General features: G+C 37.8%; 1 protein-coding gene and 1 pseudogene across 1 annotated transcript in view; one reads left to right on the forward strand and one right to left on the reverse strand.

Annotated features, from left to right (window-relative positions):
• Positions 1–24,616, reverse strand: part of Tpk1 (thiamin pyrophosphokinase 1) — a 332,106-nt gene that overhangs the window by 236,164 nt on the left and 71,326 nt on the right. The window lies entirely within an intron of this gene.
• On the forward strand, positions 8,126–8,221 carry LOC119808544 (annotated as a pseudogene).

Here is a 24,616-nt window from a genome sequence, read left to right on the forward strand (position 1 = left end):
ATCTTACTCACCCTTACCATATACGTATAAAAACAGTTAACTACGGATGATGACTATGCCAGCTTGGTCCAATATAGAATATTCATACTATCTAATCGTATCCCATAACAGCATGTTGAATGTCTTGAATATGCAGAATAAAACACATACAATACAAATGAATAAATCAAAGCAATTAAGTTGAATGTGTGCATCTCAGCAGAAACCATTGCCACACTCAGTTGTAACAGTAGGGCTTTACTATACCTTACACGTATGAGTTAGCTAGGTAAGAGAGGGCAGGGAATGAAACAATCCCAAGCACAACCAAGGAGTCAGAGACAGCAAAAATGAGCAAAAGTTGCTCACAGCAACCCTGGCAATCCTAGGCTCATGTCAATATGTACATTTCTTTACTTTAGATATTAAAATAATGTACAGAATTTAAAGGAAATAATATTTTATCCATTATTTTGCTTTATATAATCATCAAAACTACTATCAGAATTGCCAAAACTAAGTGATAAGCATCTTACAAACACTCACTGGAGACATAAGCCACCATAATCCCAAGAGGTCAAACAGATATTTTAGTACCTGAGCTTCTTGACTCAATCCTGTACAGAATAGGTACCTTTTATTTCAGTAACCTTTAAAAAGGTATATAAGCTGTAGAGTTCATGTTCATTGCCGTTGTCCTTGGTTTCTCAGTCCTCCTCCACCGTCAGCCACATTCAGAGAGTCTGGTTTGGTCCCCTGTTCCATCAGTCCCATTCCAACTGGACTTGGTGGTCTCCCGTTGGATCTGTCCCACCGTCTCAATGGGTAACTAGCAGCATGGACAGGCTCACTGTGAGCCTTGTCAGTTTGGTTGCTCACCTTCCTGGACTTAGGGGGAGCTGGGAGGACCTTGGACTTAACATAGTAAAGGGAACCCTGATGGCTCTTTGTCTTGGAGAGGGGTGGAGTGGGGGTATGGGTGGAAGGGAGGGGAGGGAAGGGGGAGGAGGAGGGGAGGAGATGGAAATCTTTAATAAAAAAATGAGGGAAAAAAGGTATATAAGCAATATAGCTATATTTTCTCTGACTTAGACCCAGGAGCTCTTATATTGCTTACACAATGTTTCTCTGTGTAATCCAGTATGGCCTGGAACTATGTAAGCCAGGTTTACCTTTAATGCATCGTGATTTCCCTGCTTCGGTTTCCTGAGTGATAGGTTTGAAGTTGTGAGCAACAATGACTGGCTCCTCTTTTGAGGTTTTGCTTCATACTTTTTCAGTTGTGGAATTAAATGGATACAAGATTAAAAGTTCAATCAAGAGCTGGCAAATGATCCTTTAAATGATGCATATACAAGAATGCCTTTGAGTTCTCATTCTACTCCTGTCTCAAGCACCAAGCATCTCTGAAAACTACTTTTCATAAATATACATAAAATTAAGAAAAAACAGGCAATGGAAGAGTAAAAAGAGCAAGAGGATTTGCTGTTGATGAAAGATTTTAATAAGACTGAAAAAGCAGAATTAACTTCAGCAGCTGGAAGTTATATTGGGCTCACAGCGAAGGAACGTTGCCGCTGCTGTTTGCAAACGTGATGGATGAGAACAGCTTGCAGTAGTGATGGATACAAATAAATATTTCATCACAAAAAATGTGTTCTATTGTTGTATTTGTAAATTTCAAACAATTATAAGGGCTGCACAGCAGCACAGGCTGTTAATCATTTTCATCCGCATGTAGTCATTTTGTTCTCCTTTTCTCCTTCTGTGAAACTACTCCATTCACTGGGCTACAGGGAATTGAAAACCGCTTTTCTGATGATGAAATAAAAACAGCCACCTTCTTCCCAACTAACAGAATTATGTACATATTTTTAATTGCATTTGATCCTTAGAACTTGAAAGACTACAATAATCCGCTAACACTGAGTGATTCAATAATAAAATCCAGAAGGAATAGCAGAAAGGGAAATACACCCTTTTAAAGATGCATTCCAGCTTGTTTCACTAATTCATAAAATATATGACCTCATAAATGCACAGAGAAGTATAATATAGCCCACAGAAATGAACAGAGATGGAAATATTGATACTATACTATTTTTTAATAAACGCACTAACAAGGTGTGCCCTCCAAACAAACAAAACTCCTCATAGTACAGCAGTGTCCTATGCTTTTATCATCAACCTATCAGGGATCTAGAGTCTAGACTGTGAGGTTCAATTCTCAGTAAAACCACCGCAGGAAGAATAATCAGCAGGCAGTTGAACAAAAGGATGGAGAGAGCAGAGAAGTCAGATTCCATGTCCACTCAGCAGGAATCTTCTGATATCTGGGCACACGGACCGAAGGATACGAAAAGAGCAAAATCTTCTTTGAAGACACACAAAGATGTCTCTTGTCTTTTTCCTATCCCAAACAAATGAATGAAAAATAAAAACAAGCAAACAAAATAAACCCCCCAAAACTACAAAAACAAAAACAAGAAATAGAAATTTGACCTCAAATAAAACCTGGGCAAAATTTCTTGGCAGTCACACTATGATGTGGGATTTCCCTCTGTATGCTTGAATACATTTGGTTAATTAATAAAGAAACTGCTTTGGGCCTATTACAGAGCTATAGGGGAACAGGGATGGGTGGGGAAAACGAAGCTGAATGCTGGGATAAAGGAGGCAGAGTCATAGAGAAGCCATGGAGCCGCTGGAGAAAGACACTGGGAACTTTACCTGGTAAGCCACAGCCTGAAGGAGACCCTGTGGCTCAGCACAATGGAAGAGGCTGAACTGCAAACCAACCTGTGGCAGTCAGTGCCCTGGCTACAGCGATTAAGCCTCCATTAGCAGTCCCCTGTATTTCTACAGCTCCCAGTCCTAGAATTTAGGGGGAAGTGCTGCCATTTCTATTACCCTAGCCCAGCTGCCCAGGGATATGAACTCATTGAGAACTTAGAGGTCAATGGAAAAAGGAATACAAGGACCTAGAGTAGACGGGGGGGGGGGGGGGGGGGGAGGAAGAAAGCATGCGGGATGGGGTAGGGCATGTAACAGGAAAAAATAAGCTTAAGGGGGGGGGGGAAGAAACAAGAAAAATACAGCCTCCAAGTCAATGACATTCATGACTAGAAATGTCACTAAAACCCACAGGACTTCCAGAAAGCCTAAAACCATTCACATACAAGACCTCTTGAAAGAAATGTGAAAAGCTAAGAAAATGAGTCACAAGGTTAAAGTGTGAAAAATTAGATCAAAACCAGAAATTACTTAATCACTAAAGATCCACTAAAGGGCAAGGAAGACAAAAATGAAGAGAACAAAAGCAAATGAAAACTAAGAACTAATTACAAACAATTAAAAACATGAAGCAAAATTGCTGTGCTGCTGGGGATAAATCCAGAGCCTCGTTTATAGTGGTCAAGCACTATGACACAACCTAGGTGCCGAAAAGTTTAGTTACACTTGTATACCCTCTCAGCAAGCGGACTACAGAGCTAATGAGCTTTCCCACACAAGCAGAAGCATTAAACATGCAGACATCAGTGCACATTGGAACACACTGCTCAAGAGTGGAAAGGTCCTGAGAAAGAAGCGTTCTAAAACATCCTCTGGTGGAAAAAATATCACCCTGTCCTTAGAATTCTATACAGAAACATTATACTTGAATGAAGATGAAACTTAAGGCTACTATGATCAATGTAGTAAGCTAGATGCAGAAACTAAATGATTGATCCAGTTAAAAAAATGTCCCAGGCTACTAGAGATTGTTGGGACTAATGAGTCTTGGCCTTCAGCTGGATGTTGGGACTAATGAGTTCTGGCCTTCAGCTGCTCTTTCCTCCTAGAACCTTCTAATTAAAGTTACTAGAAGCTGTGCCTAGCTTAGAGGATCAGAGGATGAGATTTTCACCTGTTGGCCATTGACTGCAGTGTACTTAAGCCTACATGGTGCTAATAAAGGGGGGCTTTGGTATCAGTGTTTAAAGGCCTGTGTGTTGGTCTGTCTCTGCATGTGTATTCTCAACCTCCAGCCCCTTGCCCAAAGCTCGCGAACTGGGTTCTAGCGCACAGAGCACAGACACGGGGGCGCAATGCGGGGCAAGAGATAGGAATGGTGGAGAAGGGGATAAGGCAGAAATTGAGTACCAAAACAAAGAGACAAGAAATTAGTTTAAGTTTCCTATAGTCTAGGGAGGGCAACTTTTGCACAACAAGTGAAATATAATACAAAACAACAGAACAAGCTTTAATATCCAAAGACATAAAAATAGTCTAATAATATGAAAGATCATATTGCCTTGAGTTGATCAATACAACTGAAAACATGTCCTGAAGTATCATATACCTAATACAGATATATAGATATTGCTACCTCCTAATAACAAACTACACAATAAGTATTTAAGCATCCCTTAGTAGGTGGCTAGAGATAGCTCAGAGGTTAAGATTATTTGCTGCTTTTTGCAGAGAATTTAATTTCTAAAACTCACATCACAAAGACCTCTAGCTTTTTAATTCCAAAGTGTCCCTTCCTCCCTCCCTCCCTCTCTCCCTCCCCCCTCCCCCCTCTCATGCACGCAAACACGCATGCACGCGCGCACACACACACACACACGCACACACACACACACACACACACATGCACACACACACACTCACAGATACACACACAGACCCATATAGATGATAGAGGAACAGATGGACGGATAGACTGACGGACAGACCGACAGACAAAAAGAAAAGAAAAGAAAAAAAAGAACTTTTGCGAAGCTAGGAACATAGCTTACTGACCAAATGTCTATTTAGTATGCATGAGGCTTCAAGTTTTGGCCCAATGCATAGGCACAGACACAAACATCTCTTAAGATCTTAGGAAACAAAAATGTAACCAAACTGCTCTTCAGCTGAAAAGAAAAAGTATATTAAAGCTCATAAAGTTTCATTCCCATAGTTTCTTAAAAACACTACCAGAGTGGCGGTTTCTCAGGAAATTTGGGATCAACCTACCCCAGGATCCAGCAATACCACTCCTGGGAATTTACCCAAGAGATGCCCTCTCATACTACAAAAGCATTTGTTCAAATATGTTCATAGCAGCATTATTTGTAATAGCCAGATCCTGGAAACAACCTAGATGCCCCTCAATGGAAGAATGGATAAAGACAGTGTGGAATATATATGCATTAGATTACTACTCAGTGGTAAAAAAAAAAAAATGTCATCTTGAATTTTGCACGCAAATGGATGAAAATAGAAAACAGCATCCTGAGTGAGGTAACCCAGACCCAAAAAGATGAATATGGTATGTACTCACTCATTAGTGGATTCTAGCCATAGAATTGAGCCTATATTTCATGATCCTAGAGAAGCTAGATAGGAAGGTGAACCCAAAGAAAAACATGTAGTTATCCTCCTGGATATTGGAAGTAGACAAGATTGCCAGGCAAAAATTGAGAGCTTGGGGTGGGGGCAGGATGGGGGTAAGGGGAGATGGGGAGAGAGAAGTGAGAAGGGGAGGATGGAGAGAGCTTGGGGAAATGGGACAGTTGGGATGGAGGAAGAGTGGATATGGAATCAGGGAAGTATATATCTTAATTAATGGAGCCATTTGAAGGTAGGCAAGAGATTGGACTCTAGAGGGGTTCCCAGGTGTCCAAGGAGATGTCCCCAGCTTGCTCCTTGAGCAGCTGAGGAGAAGGGGCCTAAACTGGCCCTTTACTATAGCCACACTGATGATTATCTTGCATATCACCATAGAACCTTCATCTGACTTTGGATGGAGACAGAGACAGACACCCACATTGGAGCACTGGACTGAGCTTCCAAGGTCCAAACGAGGAGCAGAAGGAGGGAGAACATGAGCAAGGAAGTCAGGACCACTGTGAGGGGTGCGACCATTCACCGAGACAATGGGACTGATCTAATGGGAGCTTAACAAGGCCAACTGGACTGGGACTGATGGAGCATGTGATCAAACCAGACTCTCTGAATGTGGTTTACATGGAGGGCTGACTGAGAAGCCAAGGACAATGGCACTGGGTTTTGATCCTACTGTATGTACTGGCTTTGTGGGAACCTAGTCTGTTTGGATCCTCACCTTCCTAGACCTGGATGGATGGGGGAGGAACTTGGACTTCCCACAGGGCAGGGAACCCTGACTGCTCCTTGGACTGGAGAGGGAGGGGGAGGGGGGTGAAGGGAGGGGAAGAGAAATAGGAGGGGAGGAGGTGAAAATTTGTAAAATTATATAATTTAATAAAAAAGAAAAAATTTTCCATTTCACTTGTAGTGTATTAAATAACTTACTATTGTTACTTTGTAATGACAATACCTATTTTAATAACAAATAAAATGTATTAAATAAAAAAAAATAAAATAAAGTTCACAAATGAATGGATCGGTCTAGTTAACTTACATGAAACTGTTTCTTTCAGCTTTTTGCCTGAACTCATCAATGGGGACTTTGATTCTATTAGGCCTGAAGTCAGAGAGTTCTACACCGAGAAGGTAAAGCACACTCACTTTTATACTCAAGCTTGCGCTAGTGCCATTTCTCTCACATGACCATCTTGGGTGGTGAATATGGATTGAAAAAAAATCTTTGCTTATTTTCATACTTTTTGCTGTAGAATTCTTAATATATATTAAAATAAAATCTTTACAAAGGACAAATAGAAACATAGTATTAGAAGTTCTATCAGCATCAAAAAAAAAAAAACCACTACCAGAAAACAAAAACAAATCTCCATAGAACAAAAACGATTTACAAACTTTCTCCTCCCCCGTCGTGCTCATAGCCACAGCCCTCTGTAGTCCCCACACTCATTCCTCCACAGGCTCTCCTCACTCACTCAGCACCACCCTCCCACTGTCCCTGTCTCCACACCCCAGCCCTTCACCCAAACTCTGCTCAAGCAGTGAACCCGAGCTTCCCTGCTCTCCCTCTTCTGGATTTGGCTTCTTTTCTCTAAGTATCACATGCGGTAAATGTATGTAAGCCTAGCAATTTCAACAGGCTGAAAATGGGCAACAACACAGGCTGTAACTGTAGAAAAAGAAAAAGAGGCGTCACATTAATAAGGAAAGGATCGTTTCCCATCTCTTTAATCCAACAGCATGGTACAGAAATAAAAAAAAATTGAATGAGCTAGGATTAAATAAAGCAGAGCAAATACGTTACTCTGGAAACAGTGGTTCTACATGTACATCAAAACTGTAAAAACCAAGCATGTATGTAAACCACGAAGAAATATCACGAAAACTCCAGAGCTCCAGATATGATACACAAGCCAGATATTACTCCATAATAACGCAAAAAACATGAATTAATGCTAAAATAAAAATACTTAAAACCTCTGAGGGTTGAATTTTATTTTTCTTACAACTTTAGGTCTTAACAGGAAAGAAACATAAATGGGAGAGATTTTTACTTGACTGAACTAATTATTTGGAAGAAAAATGAAAATTCTTTTTAGTGTCATGGGGATACAAAAACAAGTTATTTAAAAGATACAATCCCGAAAAGCAAAAAAAAAAGGGGAACACCTGAATATAAAAATTGTCACCATAGTGACCCCAATTCATCATCCAGGTCTAACAAGGGCATCCATGTATGTGCTAAAAATGATTTCAGCATGTAACACATACACATAACAAGAGAAATACAAGAACTAGAGAAACAGTAGGGTGCATGGGCACCAGAGCCTCCTATATTTATGGCACACCAAAATACAGAAATCAGAGAAAACCCCGAAAAGCTAATTGGATACAAAGATTTACTAAGAACACTAAGAGTATACACCAGAACATAGGTACAGGTTCTCGAACATGAATCATAAAGAAAATGATCTTGGGTGAAAGACATAACACTTTAACATGTGAATAGGACACTATGAACATGCACAGCCAAGCAGCGTCTTCAACCATCACTGGACAAGGTGTGCAAGTGGAGAAAGTAATAACACTCAACTTTACCCACACACAGGAACTGATTCGGGGTTATCAAAATATAAATAAGGAAATTAAATGCAACATTCTAAAACAAGGCTTGGAAGAAATTCTTTCTAATTGATAAAGATATTTTAAGAAATTTCAATTTTGTGCTCTCTTCAGGAGATAAATACTCAAATTGAAACAAATACTAAACAAATACTAAATTAGACAAATACTAAAATTGAAACAATAGAGATTAGTATTGCCCCTGTGCAAAGATCACGCGCAAATTTGTAAAGCATTCCATATTTTTAGAGCTGAACAAGCCTTTGACAAAATACAACATTCCTTCATGATAAAGGTCTTAGAGAGAGCAGGGATGCAAGGAACATACCTAAAAATAATAAAGGCAATATACAACAAGCCAACAGCAAACATCAGTCTAAATGGAAAGAAACTCTAAACAATCCTACTGAAATCAAGAACAAGAAAAGGTTATCCACTCTCTCCATATCTATTCAATATAATAATTGAGGTTCTAGTTAGAGCAATAAGAAAACGGGAGATCAAGAGGATACATGTCAGAAAAGAAGAAGTCAAACTTTCACTATTTACTGATGACATGATAGTTTACATAAGTGACCCCAAAAATTCTAACAAGGAACCTCTAGGACTCATAAACACCTTCAGGAATGCAGCACATTTTAATACAATATTAACTCAAAAAAATCAGTAGCCCTCCTTTATACAAATGATAAACGGGCTGAGAAAGAAATCAGAGAAACATCACCCTTCACAATAGCCACAAATAACATAAAAATATCTTGGAATATCTTTAAACAAACAAGTGGAAGACCTGAATGACAAGGACTTTTAAGTCTTTGAAGAAAAAAAAATTAAAGAAGACACAACTAAATTGGAAATATCTCCTATGCTCTTGGGTAGGCAGAATTAGCCTAGTAAAAATGGCAATCTTAACCAAAAGCAATCTACAGATTCAATGCAATACCCAGCAAAATTCTTCACAGACCTTGAAGGAACAATACTCAACTTCATCCAGAAAAGCAAAAAACAGAAGATATCAAAAACAATCCTATACAATAAAGGAATTTCTGTAGACATCACAATCCCTGACTTCAAACTCTACTACAGAGCTACTGCACTGAAAACAGCCTGGTATTGGCATAAAAACAGACAGGAGAACCAATAGAAACAAATCAAAGACTCGGATATCAATCCATACACCTACAAACACCTGATTTTTGATAAAGAAGCAAAAAATATAAAATGGAAAAAAATAAGCATATTCAACAAATGGTGCTGGAATAACTGAATATCAACATGTAGAAGAATGAAAATAGGCCCATATCTATCACCATGCAAAAAACTCAAGTCCAAAGGGATCAAAGATCTCAACATAAAGCCAACTACACTGAACCTCATAGAAGAGAAAATGGGAAGTATACTTACTTGAATGCATTGGCACAGAAGACCACTTCCTAAATAAAAACCCAGTAGCATCAACACTGAGAGCAACAATTAATAAATGGGACCTCCTGAAACTGAGAAGCTTATGTAAAGCAAAGGACATGGTCAACAAAACAAAACGACAGCCTACAGAATGAAAAAAGATCTTCACCAACCTCACATCAGACAGAGTGCTGATCTCCAAAATATACAAAGAATTCAAGAAATTGGTCATCAAAGAACAAATAATCCAATTAAAAAATGGGTACAGACCTACACAAAGAACTCTCAACAGATGAATCTGAAATGGCTGAAAGACACTTAAAGAAATGCCCAACATCCTTAGTCATCAGAGAAATGCAAATCAAAACAACTCAGAGATTCCGCCTTATACCTGTAAGAATGGATCAAAATCACTGATGACAGCTCATGCTGGAGAGGTAAAAGAAGCACTCCTTCCTGTATTGCTGGTCAGAGTGCAAGCTGGTACAGCCGCTTTGGAAATCAGTGTGGCGATTTCTCAGAAAATTAGGAAACAATCAACCTCAAGATTTAGCAATACTACTTTTGGGTATATATCCAAAGGATACTCATTCATACCAAAAGGACATGTGTTCAACTATGTTCATAGCAGCATCATTATTTGTCATATCCAGAACCTGGAAACAGCTTAAATGCCCCTCAGCCAAAGAATGAATAAAGAAGATGTGGTACATTTACACAATGGAGTACTACACAGCAGAAAAAAAAATAACATCTTGAAATTTGCAGGCAAATGAAAGGATCTAGAAACCATCATATTCAGTGGGATAAACCAAACCCAGATAGACAAATAAAATATGTACTAACTCATAAGAGGCTTCTAGACGTAAAGCAAAGAAAAACCAGCCTACAAATCACAATCCCAGAGAACCTAGACAACAAAGAGCACCCTAAGAGAGACAAACATGGATGTAATAATCTATGTGGGAAGTACAAAAAGGCAAGATCTCCTGAGTAAATTGGGATCATGGGAGACAGTAGAAGGTAATGGGTGAGGGAGGGAGGAGAGCAGAGAAAAAATATAGCTCAATAAAAACAACAAAGAAACAAAAAATGGAAGATAAAAATTTCATATTTAAAAAAGAATGAAACAATGCTGCTTATGTACTAAGCGAGAAAACTTGGCCTTGCCTTCCCCTGCATTTTAAATGACAAAGGTTCTCCTGGTATTACTGGGCTAGGATTAGTAAATAAAAGCTGTACATATTTAAGACTGGCAGCATAATATTTTATATGCATATATATTGTGAAAGCTTCCTATAATGAACTGAATTACCATATTCATCACCTTACATAAGTAACTACTATTTCCAATAAAAATTATTCAAAATTCTCATTGAACATAAGTAACATAAGGAATCAGAAGCACGAGGAACCTCTGCAGATGAACAGTCCCTGTACACATGATTCAAGAAGGAATGATCCACCCTATGGAGATGGAGTCACAGAGTGGAATCCTACTGGGTAAAAACTGGGTGATGGCCATACCCATCTCTTGAATGGAGTGACTGCTGGTGTACTTATACAATTTATAAACACTTATCAATAGCATACTTAAATGCATCAACTCACCATAAACAAATATTACCTCAAACTTTAGAAACAAAATAAAGCACATGCAAATCTCATAGTCCCTATGAATGTGGTTTGGTCATTTTTAGCCCACAAACTCTATGAGGTGAGAATAAAGACTATTTATAGTTAAAGATAACTAAATTAGGCTAACTATCATAATTAAAGTCTAAAATTAAAGATTTAAAAACATAAGTTTGCTGGTTTAACTTATTGTAAACCTGGGACCCATTCCCATCATTACAAGCCACAGTCAGTGTGTTTTGTTCTTTAATTAAATTGTCTGAACTCAAATACAGATTGACTACACCTAAGACACTAACACAAAAAGACATATTAAATAGTAACACTGAAAAAGATGTTAAAAAATATCAATTTAACACTGATACTATGTATTTTATGCTCTAGAAGTCTTTTACATACTCAACTACATTAATTAGAAAACAACAAAATTTCGCAAAAATAAAACAATAAACAAAGTCATGGGACTGCAGGCATTCATTCTTAAGAATAAATATTTGATTCACAAATAATTTAGACAATATCCAAGTGACCATAGTGTAGGCTACGTCCTTCCAACTGCAGTTCTGTGAGAATACTCAATTGAGACTCTTTTTTCAAGATCCTACAGCATGAGCATGCATGCACTCTCTCCCCCCCCCGTCTCCCTCTCTCCCCCCTCTCTCTGTCTCTCTCTGTCTCTGTCTGTCTGTCTGTCTCTCTCTCTCTCTCTGTCTGTCTGTCTCTGTCTGTCTGTCTGTCTCTCTCTCTCTCTCTCTCTCACACACACACACACACACACACACAGGCACACACACAGTGTTCTGTGGCTTCAGAAAAACATCTGTGATTTAATAATGTCTGGTAATGGGCAGATGTAAAAACCCTGTTGCATTATTAGGTGCATAATATTTTTCTCCATCCAATTTTAGAACAATGTCATCAGTATCCAGGCTACCAAGAAAAGTGTCAACATTCTTCTGGCAGATAAATATTGAGCTCTATTGAAGTGAAGCACGTTTAATGTCTGTCTGGAGATGATGCAGTGTTTTGAATAAGGACCTTGGCTCCTCAGGCCATGAAAAATTTCCTCATTGGGCAAAGGGAACACTGTACAAATACATGTAAAAAAATTTTAGAATATGTAATTATAGAAAACATTTCACTACCTATGAAGATTATACAAAGACTTTATAGATCTTTGTATTTCTTATGCTTGAAATTCTGTTCTTAAGTCGAAGCAAAGGAGGCCTGGGGATACACATGCATATTCAGAGTGTGTTGTCAAACTCTTCGAAATCTAAGAATGTGATCCAGAAAAAAAGTCAATACAATATCCTAACAATTATTGAAACAGGAAAAAGGAATTATTTCACACATTTTGCCAATGAATTTACTGCAACTAGGATTCATGTCTTCACAAACAGCTCTGACTTTCACAGTTGCAAAAAGTTGCAAACTTAAAATACCCTGATTTTATTTTATTCATAAAAGCAATTTTCCCTATTTAATATTATGTGTAGAGCCTATACTTTCTCCATCTGATAATTTTTTTTTTCATTTTTTTTTTTTGAGACAGGGTTTCTCTGTAGCTTTGGAGCCCATCCTGGAACTAGCCCTTTAAGACCAGACTGGCCTCGAACTCACAGAGGTCCTCCTGCCCCTGCCTCCCGAGTGCTGGGATTAAAGGCGTGCGCCAACACCGCCCGGCTACATCTGATAAATTTTATATTGCAGATTTGATCAACATTTTATGAAGCTGAAAATATTCAATAGCTTATGCTCTCCAAAGAGTGTTCATCAAACGATGCCACTAAGCACCAACAAGACAATTAAGAGGGATGAAAGTGAATCTCAAGATTTATATGGCCACAGTTGGCTGATTGCTACCATTGTCCAAACAGCACAATACCAGGAAAGTTATGAGTGCAAGCTTAGACACTTTATCATTGCTCATTTTTCTGGAACTCACCTGTGATCCCACTGACCGGATCCTAACTATGACCCACCAGCAACATGAAACAAATCAACAAATCACCAAGAGAAGCACAGGACTATCAATCACAAAGTCTTTAAAACACACACACACACATATTCCAAGAGTTATTTCTAATAACAATCATTTAAGGTTTTTAATAATTTTCTCCTCTAATGTTCACATCTTCGTACAAGTCATAACGCGTTTTTGAATCATTCCTAATAAAAGTAGTTACATCATTTAGCCTTGGAACTGGAACACCAGCCTTGAATTTTTCTTCCCCTTTAAGGTTTTCAGCATACCATCTCCTCCTTGTAATAGCTTAGTCCCTAGTCCCTCAGGGCTCTGCCTCCTACTCAGAACTGCTATGGAGAATCATTTCTGCACCTCCTCTGTATTCTCACTTTGCTTTGCTTTCTCTTGTCTGGCTTTCCTCAAAGCTAGTTCTTATTTCTCATATCCTCTCTTTCCTCTTGCACTAATGACACATTTTCCTGTGAAAGAAAACCTAAAGCTTGGTTTCCTCGTTTACCAGCTCTCCAAGTTTAACGAACCTTGGGAGACAGGTTTAACAAACCTCAGAATCTCCCTCTGCCCTGCTTCTGCAGTCCAGCACACGCTCATCTGATGAAGAAGCAGGATGGTGATGACGATGGATGAAGCGCATACATGAAGACAAGAACAATAGCAATGGCCAAGTGTCGAGATACTCAGGCCCTTTTGGTTCACATTTACAAACAGTGAAAAGCGTTGTGCTAAGTAAAATCAAGTACACTGTGAGGCGAGGGCAAAGGAAAGTGCATTATAATAAAGCCTAGATAGCTGGTCCAATATTATGAATATGCACAATGTATCTTAAGTTATTCAGAAAAGAGAATGATAGTCACTGGGTATATTAAAGTATACGAGTATCCGGCATTTTATGAAATGTCATTGCACACAAGAAGCTATTTATCCATTTGAAATATAAGCATAAAAATTTCACAAAAAAAATCATAAAATAATTCAAGAAAAGCACAAGTTATAAACCCAATTTATAGCATCAACTGTTAGAATGCTTTTTGGGTATCAGAAGACTTGAAGAAGATAGTCAGCAAAGTGTAAAGCCAAGGACAGGAAATGAAGGACTCCAATTATTGGTCAAAAGAATGAGACCAGAGTCCTGTCTCTAGCCCTGGGATGAAATAGTGACTCTCTGGGAAGTCATCTACTGATCGCAACCTTAGCCTTGGTCCCTGAAGCCTGAAACTTTATAGGATTACTATTGTCAACAGGACAACCACTATTATTACTATCAAGTTGGGGACTTCATGTAACATTTGTTCCCTCTGGTAGGAGACAACCTAAATCACCTGGAAAGGAAAGCTGTCTGTTACACAAACTTAAGAAACAGAACCGAACCTGCATAAACTGTAGATGGAGCAGCAGTCCCTTTGGCCATTCTTCATGCTCATTCTTTGGGAATGCTGTGCTTTATTCTGTGATATACCGTACCTATATTTACAGTATAGTCTCTGGGTCTTCTCAGAATTCTTTCAGTAGAGATCACAAAAAGAGAAGGATTAAGGTGAGGCTAGAGTAAGATCTCTGTGACATCAATTACGGCCACTTCTGAAAATACTGAAAAGGGAGAGATGACTGTTGGCCTGGAGTCATCCAGAAGAACTTATGAAAATAAGCTGGGCTGTGTTTGGAAAAGTCAGCCCATTAAAGCAAGACAATAGATTTGCAAACTGAATAAAGTATGTAAGGGAAAGTAGAGATAATGGCCGGAATGTAGTACGTAGAGCACTCTTGAAGGGGTATCCAGGAGAGCCGTGAAAACACACAGGGACAGAAAGATGAGGAGGCGGGTGAGAAACTCGGTATCAGGAAAATGAAATTAAATGTGATGAAAGTAATACAGTAGATCCTGTTATACAGCAGATGAGATGCAGTAGAAAGGAAACCGCGTGGGAGACAGTGGGGTTTGAGACTGACAGTAGCGGAGCGAGGGAGCAATGACGACACAAGGAGGGGACGAAGGACATTCAAAGAATGGAAAATAAACAGTTAGTTTGAAGGCATATCAAGGTAAGAGGCAAAGGGAAAGAGAAAGCCTCAAAGAGAGGCAGTTTCTAGCAGTAAAGGTAGAATGAGAGACGGGTTGGCATATTTGACCACGATATCTAAAACATAAAATCCCATCTGTCAACACATCTTTGCTGGGCATCTGGCTTAATCCATGCATGTCAGATGAGGTCCTTCAGCATCTTTCAAGGGAAGCTGTGAGGTATACCTTACTAATTAAAAAGCATAACTACACAAGGCCTAGAAATACATTTTTAAAATAATGTCTCTTTTATGGTAGGGTATCAACAATCCAGTGGGAATGAGTATGTGGGAGGCAATAATAACTCCAGTTAGCGGCTAAAGATGGATGGGGCATAGGAACAGGTGAGAATGAAAACTCCCTCAGCACATCTGTCCACTGCAAGGAACCTAATGACTTACCCAGATACACTGTGCAAAGACTAATGCTGTAAAATATGAGAAAAACATTTGTAAGTATTTTCACTAAAAAGGAAAATTTTAACAGCCATTTTTACATATAAATACACAAAAACGTATAAAAACAAACTGATATAAACCCTGCTTTGTTCAACATAGACTTTCCATAATGCTGTAACCTTTAACTGATGTCAAGAAGAAATAATAAATGGACAACAATTACTCACATGCTAAGATTTTAAGTTAAGATTAATATCAGTAAGATATACGGACAGTATGCACTGGGTTACACCCAACCAAACACTATGCATCTTATATATGTTAATACTTTAGGGAAAACTGACAACATCAGCAGCTACTAATAAGTCTCTAGATATTAGTTAAAACATTTTACCTTTCATAACTACACCCTAATTAAAAATGTTACATACAACTGTGTTCATGAAAGTCTGACATTCACCTTAAAGTGTGGATTCGGGATTCTTTTTTATGTAAATGATTAACTGAGATACTGAGACAGTCTGAAGGATTTGCTTTGTATAACTGTCTTTTGGATGCACATTTTAATGCTAAACACATTGGATCCCAAGCACTGCAATTTTAAACATGACTGAATGCAACACCTGACAGTATTTCACCTCTTGAAGAACAGTGAATCATACAAGTTGACAGAAGGGTTGACAGTTACACCTTTTGCCTACGCAGATTTGGTCAGTGCCTAAAACTAGTGAATGAGGACTAAATCGCTAGAATCCCCTTATATACTATATTAACTTTTCAAATAATAATACATTGTATACATACATGAGATCTTCAAATAATAAAATATAAAAAGACATGCTTCTACTAAAATGGAACTAAAAAGGTCCATTCAATCTTGAATTGGCATCCTAAAATCGTTTCAACTGGCTTCCTATTTTGTCATGAAATACTGGGAGCTTGCCTGCGCAGCCTAGATGAGTACAGGGATACCATGCAGCCATAACTCCTTAGATGCTACAATTTACAACTCTTTTTGCAGATCTGTAAATCACTGCAAGCACCATGTATATTTTCCAATAGAACATATAAGGATGGCCTTGAAGCTGTTTTTCATGTAAAACTCTGGCATATTTATAATAAATATTCATTTAATTAGTTTAAAAAATCTAGTGGAAGTTATTTATTAAAGGCCTAACAGTTTTATTTGGAGAAGATTCTTATAAATTAGGGCTGAATCTCGGATCTGCCATGTATCCTCGGTGTTGCTGTGTGACATGGCGCCAGTCATTTAACTTCTCTTAACCTCAATTTCCTCCTCTGTCTCATGAGACTCTTGAGATCACCTACTCCTCAGTCTAAGAGTTGAATGAGCCAGTCTACAGAATGATTTCAGAGCCAAACGGCACATGGAAGACATTATAAATTGCTGGCCGTCTGTGACATTGTACCATCACAACCATGACCCTCACTGAATACAAGATGCTAAGATTGCTGCTTCTACAAAAATGTGGATGTATGAATTTCTCAAGGCTTTCCTTAGTAAATAATAGTAGATCTGCAATTTTGGACACATAATTTCTCAAAGTCTTTATCAATGAGAACAGTAACACTGAAGTGAACTTTGAGAATTACAGCAGCTCAACCTTGGGATTTAATTGGGAATGTGAGGAACGGTGTGCACAAGTAATGACTTTAAGCAATTTCATAAACACTACATATGACTTATGGTAAATACATGCAATGAGGCTTTCTTCTCTCTATGACTTGACCAAGAAACACATATTGGCATTATTCACTGTTGTCTTAGTTACTGTTCTATTGATGTGAAGAGACTCCATAAGCAAGGCAGTTCTTATAAAGAAAACATTTAAATGGGAGCTTGCTTACAGTATTAGAGGGTTAGTTCATTATGGTCATAGAAGGGAGCATGGCAATAGGCATGGTGCTGGAGAAACAGCTGAGAGCTTTACACTCTGTGTAGGCAACAAGCAGAGAACATAGGCATTTGAACCCTCAAAGCCCACCCCCAGGCACACACGTCCTCCAACAAGACCACACCTCTTAATCCTTCCAAATAGTTCATCAAACTGAGGACTAAGCATGCAAATATATAAGCCTATGGGAGCACTATCATGCAAACCACTCAAGCTCTGTTATGCCTCTTGCTTCTCAGATACACCAAACCTTGCTGCCTTTTCCAGACCTTTGTTCCCATGAATTCATGGCAAAGGTTATGGGAGGTAAGGGGGGGGGGGTTCTTGCTTTTCAGATATGTCTGGCTAGATTCCTCCACTGTGAAGACTAACTTAAATGTGATCTTTGCAGAAAGCATCTTCTGATCACTTTTGTATTTTACCTAACCTTACTTCCTCTACATATGCTCCTATGGCTTTTTAGTTTTTGTGTGTTTGTTTTTTATTTTTGTTTGTTTTATTCAAGATAGTTTCTTATTGTATCCCTGGCTGTCCTGGATCTCGCTCTGTAAACCAGGCCAGATTCAAACTCACAAGGATCCATTTGCCCCTGTCTCCCAAGTACAGGGATTAAAGGTGTGCACCACTATGACTAGGCTTCTATAGTTCTTTTTAATGGTCTTCATCTGCTTCATTTCCCATCAATAAACAAGAGGTTCTATGAGAATATCTCAGCTATTAGTGTATAGCTAATACTAGTTATATCTACTCAGATTATTGCAGTGATGGCTAAATATTCTTTACTAGTCTTAAACAATAATGAGGCTCTATAAACTTAGAACAAAAGCTTTACTCAAATAAGTTTTTTTTATATCAAGAATACACAACATTAACGTACTTCAACAATGCTCTGAGTGGCTCCTGTGGGGAAATGGACTGACAAAGAACAGTTGTGTGGCTGTGCAAGCTATGGAAACAGCAAGGCTCACCAGCTACATGAGCATGCTTAACACCTGTACTCTAGCCGCCAAGGGGCAAGTGATCATTTGCAATTGTATTTATCTAAAATCAGTTCAAAATCTCTAAGCAGTGACTACAAGTTTATACCGTTCCCTACTGAAAAGGGAAATATTTCTGTTTGTGTTTGAGTTTAACTATTTCTATTATATCTCGGATAAAAGTTATCAGCAGAATCATACATGAATTACTATCAATACTGAGCAATTTTTTTTTCCTTTTTACCCTAGCTGCACACGTAACACAAGGAAACTTGTTAACATATACTCAAACTGCAAGTATAACAGAGTTCTGTGGATTTTCTTGGGACTGATTTCATTTTCAGTAGATAAAGTGAAATTTCACTTCCTTAAAAACAATCTCTAAACAGTCATTTGCCCGCAGTATTATCGCCTCATGAATTAGGCAAAATGAGGCAGTTACAGGTTTATTCCATTTAAACCTGTTAGAAGACATCACTGAGACACTTTATAGCCAAACGTCAGTGTTGATTGGCTTTCCATGTACAAAAGAAACAACCTGAGGAGCAGTAGGGGAATGAACCAGGAGGGATACTATGCATGTACACATGACAGGTGAGGGGAGGGGGGGCAATGCTCCTGAGCAGAGAGAATGCCTGGCAGCCACAGTGACACAGCTCATCTTATCTGAAAAAGTACAATCTTCTACTGTCGCTGCTCAAAGGATTCGGAGATTTCTCACATTTTATGAGTCTTGAAAGATGAGGATTTTCCAAGTAAAACAAAATTAAAGTAATATTTTTTTTAATAAGGAGGCACTTTTAACAAAAAGAGATACTGAACAAAATATATACTTTATATAATCCTAACTGTTTGCATTTCTCATCCTCAACACATGCATGCGAAGTGAAACTGGACATAGATCCAATAAACATACTGCAAGAAACAAACGCCACCTGCCAGGGCCTGAATTAGACTGGAGATGCTTGTGACTTACCTCTATGCCTACACTGAAAACATCAAACGCAGCCTCTGCACGGCATCAGTCAGTGTCTCTCACCCTTGCCAAACTGTTAGTAGCTTGGAAGGATTAAATAAAAAAACTCTCCCATGGCCAATCTTCAATGATAAAACATCATTATTGAATCATCATTATTATCAATCAAATGTGACGTAACCACAAAATACAACACGGCAGAAGTAAAAGTGCACAGATTTTCCTCTAAACTGGTTAAGGATGACCATTAAATGCCACTTTCCTCTGACAGCAGTGATTTAGTTGATAGCTAAAAATGCATGAAAATAAAGCATGTGCTCTATCTTCTTTCTTCTGTGCACCCTTATTTATGATGCCATAACTCTATGACCTGTGAGCGGTGATCGTGAATATTGTGGATAGCAACAAAGTCAACACTATAGCCAATAAATGTGGGTCTTATCAGAGAATAACAAAGTTACTAGTGAGCCTTGGGGTCTAGGAAAACACATATAAATCCACTGGAGGACATCAGATAGGAATCTGTGCGTCTTCTATTTACCTTGGCTAATATATTATATTAACATATATATATTATATTAACATATATAACACATATATATGTTAAACAGATAACTGAATAAGTCAGTATGTATAATTCATTCTAATGCCATTAACTAGATGTTCAAATTATTATGATGATTGTCTTCTGAGAAGTAGAACCCTTGAGTAATATTTGAGACAAAAACAGACCAAGAGGACTTTTTGAAGCCAAGTGAAAAATCCAAAAATACTTAATCTAAATAATAGAAGAAATCAACTTAAATTATTTGTCCTGCCTATATTATCACACACACACACACACACACACACACACACACACACACACACACACACACTTATGTATGTCGAATCAACTCATTTCCTTAGAAAACCATTTTCTGAAGACTAGTATAATTTTGCAAAAATTTCTCCAAAATAAAATTATACTTTAAATGGTTTGTATGTGTTTGAACACTATATAAAATCTTTAAAGAGCTGTAAGAGGATTAAAGATGTTTCCTAAGTAAGACACTTTATTTATTCAGTATGGAATGAGAATTGCTTTTGAAATCAGGCTTTCTTCACCTACATAAAAAAATTAATTACAATTCTACATTTTAGAAATGAATACATGAAAAACATTATTTAAAACACAGCATCATTTAAATTTATTCCAAATGAAACAAAGTACAGACACAAAACTTTAAAAATAATTGTATAGTATCAAAATGCTCAAAAAAATCGAAGCAAGTAAAATAAAAGGTACCATTTCAGTCATGTATAGTTACTGAAGTTTTGGTAAACTGCAAATACAGATTACCAATGAAACTTACACCTAAATTGACTATTCTTTTGAGCAAATCTCATTAGTGACATGAGGCTTACTGTAACAAATGTCCCGTGTACAAAATGAATTGTTCATAACTTCATCTTTCTGTTATCACGGAGACTGCAGTTTTTCTTATTCCAAAATGGTATTTCCTCTCAGGAGGTAAACTGTATGAACTCCTAAGCAGTTCTAAAGTCTTACACATTTTCCTGGAGACTAATTTCAAATTCCTAACAATTTTACAATGATGGCGATTTTTAGAAGCTTTATATCAAAATTCAGTTTCCAAGAGATTCTTTCTTTCCCTAATTAAAAGCGAAATGTTCTTGGAACTCACAGAGAAAAGAATCTTCACTTAAAATGAAAAATGAATGCAAGAAATGGATCCACGGGAGGCCTGCCTTTTTCTGGAGAGAAATGGAGGAGGAGGGGAGCATAGTGGAGGAGGGAGGGAGGGAGGGACTGAAAGGGGAGGAAGGAGGGAGATTGCAGCAAAAATCCAAAAAAATATTGTAAAAGAAAATTTAAAAAGACAAAACAAGAAATGTGGAAGAAGATGCCCAATGTGTGCCTTTTCCTGCTCTACTCCCTTTCCTACTTACAAGCAATGAGTGCCAATCATCTGCACAGCAATTTACCAGCACTGTGACATTCATCTCTGAATACTGGCATATTTTCCATTTTTCCTTCTAAATGCTTAGGTAGTAAGTCTTTATGTCTATGTTCTGTTCTCTAGCTAGAGCAGTTTCCGCTCAGGTCTGTCCGGATGAGCTCCTTTTTACACTGTATTCTTCTGTAAAGCTTCCTCATCGCAGCCGCCCCTGTTCAGTCATCAACTCTTGCATATGTTACCTGTTTTATAATTAGGAAATATTTTTTCATAAAAAAGAAAGAAACAAGACCGGTTACAAATAAAGCCGCAAAACAGAAGTCCTATCAGTTTTCATGGTTGATGTGATTTCTGTGTAAAGATTTCACAGTGAAGACAGTATACCAAGAGACTGAAATTATATTTTAAATTTTAATGGGCTAGAGAAGAGTCCTAACTCAAAACACTTCAGGCAAAGTAGGCAGATTTATTTACAAATTCCCTTTAAAAGTTTCACAGCTTTCTGCTGCAGCCTCTGGCCCTAAGTAAGCACAAACAACAGTTGTAAGGAAGAAGACTCAGTCAGTTTTCAAATATAAAGATAATGGTAGAAAGAAGTTGGCATGAATATCTTCCATTTAAAAAATGAAATCCAAAGAGTACTAATTGAGCAAGCTTGCCTGGTAATCCCAAGCAGGAGGACTGCTTCAAGTTCAAGGCTGGTCTGAACTACATAGTGACTTTCAGGCCACTCAGAAAATCTGATAGATAAATAGATGATAGATGGATAGATGATGATGATAGATGATAGATAGATAGATGATAGATAGATAGATAGATAGATAGATAGATAGATAGATAGATAGATAGATAGATAAATAGAAAAACAAAGAACAATAATAGCCCAGATCATGTGCCCATCCTAAAGTCAATCGTAGTAGCCAGGGAATGATATCCAGGTACGCCTTAAAGAATTTACCATCTCAGTAGTCAGAACTAAATTACAATGATTGGTATTTTCTACCAGAAGTAAAAGGATAAAGAAAAAAATAAATAAGAGGGCTAAAGAACAAGTTCTTCCTCACAAAGCAAGAAACTGTAACCAAAGGAAAAGAATTCTGGGTCAGCAAGAATAATATTGTTACACCACAGAGTAACAATAAGAATATTTGTGCCATTTGCTAATCTGACTCTAGGATATCCTAGTAACATGTGTGGATCAGGACAGTCATTTACCATTTCAATCTATAATCATTTTGAGAACTGAGGGAGGAAAGCAAATCTTGGCCTTCACTGAAAGCCTGCCATCAGCACATACGAAAAAGACAAAGAAAACACTGGCACCAAGCTCACAGTTTGTAATGATAGCAGATTGGAGATCTAGGAGTCAAGATACTACTGTTATAGAAGTTCTTCAGTAGCAATGGAAATAATGGAACAGAAAACAATGATGCACAGAACAACATGAAAATCACAACTCATTTGTAAGGTTATTCAGAAGACACTGGGTGTTAAATTCTATTATATAACCTTAACGATATTTACTCATATTTTGCAGGTTGTAGATTCAAATAAGCCTGCAAATTCCTTGATGTCTACTTCGGAAGCTTCAAAAGACAGAGGCTGACTTCCCTCTCTTTAAAGGTGGACTCCACTTAGAGACTCACTTCTAACAAATATTATAATGCGTGTAACTTCTGGAACTGGACATGAAGGACATTGGAGAACTTTTCTCCCAAGTCTCTTGCATCACTAACTCTAGGGAAAGGCAATCAAAGTGTTGGGAAGACATGTGAGCACCTCTACAGGGTGAAGAGATGCTCACGGCAGCATGTAGGTGGTCAACTAAACCCTGAGTAAACCCTTACTGATCAAGACAGAAGCCAACATATTGAGTACATGTCATTTACAGGCCACCAGACCACCTTTGGTGGAATTCTCTTGATTCTTGACCCAGAGATATTATGAGATTAGACAAAAAAAAAAAAAAAAAAAAAAAAAAAAGACCTACTGAACTACTGGAATTTCTTTTGTACTGAGATGTGTGGATTGATATCCAGGTCTTTGATACAGTTCCACTGGTCTTCCTTCCTGTTTTTATTCTCTTGCAGTCAGATTAAGATACATATTATTTATTTAAAATTTCCTAAATTTGTTGAGAGTTGCTTTATGTCCCTACATGTAACATATTTAGAGAAATTTCCATGGGTTGATGAGAAGAATGTATATTCTGCCTTGCCTCAGTGAAATATTCTATAGACAGCATTATGTGCATTTTGGTATGATGCCATTTAACACTACTGGTTTTCTTTCTGTTTACTTTTGTCTACATCACCTGGCTGTGGTGAATGTGGGGTGTTGAACTCACATACTATTCCTGTATTGGATTTTCCATGGCTTAATGCCTAGTAGTGTTTGCTTTATGAAACTGAGTGCATATGAGTTTTGCATATACACTTAGAATTTCAATAATGTCTTCCTGGTGGATGTGTCTTTGATCAGATGAACTGCCCTACATCTCTTATGATTAACTGAGCTAAAAGTCATTTTTATGAGATACAGACTAGCAATATCTGCTTGTTCCCATTAGTTTACATAAATGTCGCAAAAACATTTACAAATCTGTTCACATTGTACTTTTAAATATGCTACATTTCAGTCTCTTTTTTGCTTGTTCTCTCTCCTCTCTATGCTCACAAAGAGTTCATTTTTTTCCCCATTTAACCTTTTCCAAAAAAAATACTGCGATGTAAGCTGCCCCTTGTTGCATACAGACATAAAGTTTCACATGCACACAACACTAACACATTCATAGAAATGTATCCTTTGGTGCCTTTGTTTTAAAAAAGGTGAAAAAGTCCGGGTGATGGTGGCGCATGCCTTTAATCCCAGTACTTGGGAGGCAGAGGCAGGCGGATCTCTGAGTTCGAGGCCAGCCTGGTCTACAAGAGCTAGTTCCAGGACAGGCTCTAGAAACTACAGGGAAACGCTGTCTCGCAAAACAAAAAAAAAAAAAAAAAAAGGTGAAAAGGCTAAAAGGAATGTTCTTGTATCTTGCTTATTTTCCCATAAACAATATCTCACTGATAACCCTGTATAGAGGGTATATTTTAAATTTTTTTCAAAATGTCAAGACATTCTATAACATAGCTTTTACTATATTATGATACTATTCAATAACACATAGGCATTTCTTTGTTTTCCAATATTCCTCTTCTATTAAAAAGCTACAGTGAATATCCTTTTATGTACACATGTATCTATACACACAGGCAAAAATACATGCATATGTTTTACCATGTACTGACTTATATTTCAATTAAGCCAGAGAATTATAGTAGCTGAGATTT

The sequence above is a fragment of the Arvicola amphibius genome, chromosome 2 (assembly GCF_903992535.2).
Source record: "Arvicola amphibius chromosome 2, mArvAmp1.2, whole genome shotgun sequence".
Classification (NCBI taxonomy): Eukaryota; Metazoa; Chordata; class Mammalia; order Rodentia; family Cricetidae; genus Arvicola; species Arvicola amphibius.